A 2292-nucleotide genomic window follows, 5' to 3' on the forward strand; every position below is an offset into this window, starting at 1 on the left:
AAAGTTGTGAGTAGGAAGACTTCTCTGCAGAGCCTGTCAAATTATTTCATTTTAAGCTCTTCATTTCACGTTTCCATCATGTAAAGTACCTTAATTACAGAGTCCTTTTCTTTTCCTAATTAAATATTGTAATACAGTCAAGGATTTTAGTTCTTTAGGCACTTCTTAATGTGTTCAAGAGCTCTTAATATTCTGAACTTTGGGCATGTAAACAGTTTATTTTAAAGTTAAAGGGACAGTAATATTTTAAAAGAGCAATAGTCTGGTAATTAGAACGCTGATCATGCTGGATTCCTTTTATTGCTTCCATCTGTTTAAAGATAATGAAAAGAAGAAATAGGAAAAACAAAATCCTCTCTGAGACTGGAGATTGTTAACTGCAGAATATGCCTTTCTTAAAAGAAATATTCTTGATCTCTTAAACATATTTATTCAGTTACAGATTCTTTGATAACTTTGATCTTTCATTGTTGGACCCTCAATATCATCTGCCTTGTACACTATGCCACTTTGAGGGGTTAGTATCTTAAACAAAAATCATAAATAGAAGAGACACCTTTCTAAGTATCTTGAACATAAATTACAAATCTGAGGAAGAGACTCCTTTTTAGGAATAGTCTTCATTTGATCAGGTAAGTTAGACAGGTACAGATGAATCAGTTCAGTTAGTTCTTCATCATTCATTGCCTTCTTCCTTCGACAGTTACGAGAGTGCCTACCATGTGCCAGGGAGCTCTGGTGGTATAGTGCCTAAGGCATGTGACTGCTAACCAGAAGGCTGGAAGTTCAAACCCACCAGCCACTCCTCAGAAGGAAGGTTGAGCAATCTACTTCAGTAGTGGTACCACCTCAGAAACCAAAGGAGAGGTTGCTATGAGTTGGATCCAACTCCATGGCAGTAGGATGGGTTTTTTTGGTTTACCATGTGCTAGGTCCTGATTTCTCAGCAATGCATGAAATAGACAAAATGTCCAGCCCTAATGGAACTTGAAATCTAGAAAGACAAGAGAGTTAAACTAAATTAATAAAAGAGAGAGTTAATGCCAAATAGTGATACCTTCTAGGGAGAAAAATAAAGCAGAATAAGGGAAATAGGAAGTGATGGGAGGAGGTACTTACTATTTTTTATTAGTCATTTACACAGAGCCTCCTTGAGAAGGTGAGATATTTCTGGATGCATATTTGAATAAAGACCTGACGGAAATGAGAGAGCAAGTCACATGGCTATGTTGTTGTTGTTGTTGTTGTTAAGTGCCGTCGAGTCGTTTCCGACTCATAGCGACCCCATGCACAGCAGAACGAAACACTGCCCGATCCCGCACCAGCCCCACAATCCCTGCTATACTCGAGCCCATCACCGCAGCCACTGTATCAATCCATCTCGTTGAAGGCCTCCCCCTCTTTCATTGACCCTCCACCCTACCAAGCATGACATCCTTCTCCAGGGAATGGTCCCTTCTGACAACATGACCAAAATAGGTGAGACGAAGTCTGGCCATTCTTGCTTCCAAGGAGCATTCTGGCTGCACTTCCTCCAGGACAGATCTGTTAGTTCTTTTAGCAGTCCATGGTACTTTCAGCATTCTTCGCCAGCACCACAACTCAAAAGCATCAACTCTTCTTCGGTCTTCCCTATTCATTGTCCAGCTCTCACATGCATACAAGGTGATTGGAAATATCATGGCTTGTGTCAGGCGCACCTTAGTCCTCAAGGAGATATCCTTGCTCCTCAGCACTTGAAACAGTTCCTTCGCAGTTGACTTTCCCAATGCTACACGACGTCTAATGTCCTGACTGCTGCTTCCGTTGGCATCGATTGTAGAACCAAGCAATGTGAATTCCTTGACAACCTCAATCTTCTCTCCATTGATTGTGATGCTGCTCATTGGTCCAGTTGTGAGGATTTTTGTTTTCTTTATGTTGAGATGTAATACATACTGCAGACTGTATTCTTCAACCTTCATCAGTAGGTGCCTTAAGTCATCCTCACTTTCAGCAAGCAAAGTTGTATCGTCTGCATATCTCAGGTTGTTAATGATTCTTCCTCCAATCCTGATACCACGTTTTTCTTCATATAGTCCAGCTTCTCGGATTATTTGCTCAGCATATAGATTGAATAAGTGTGGAGAAAGAATACAACCCTGACACACTCCCTTCTTGATTTTAAACCATGTAGTGTCCCCTTGTTCTGTTCGAACGACAGCCTCCTGGTCAAGGTACAGATTCCTCATGAGTACAATCAAGTGCTCAGGGATTCCCATTCTTCTCAATGTTATCCATAATTTGTCATGA

The sequence above is a fragment of the Orycteropus afer genome, unplaced genomic scaffold, assembly GCF_000298275.1.
Source record: "Orycteropus afer afer isolate SDZICR_OR568_19922 unplaced genomic scaffold, OryAfe1.0 scaffold00242, whole genome shotgun sequence".
NCBI classification, from domain to species: domain Eukaryota; kingdom Metazoa; phylum Chordata; class Mammalia; order Tubulidentata; family Orycteropodidae; genus Orycteropus; species Orycteropus afer.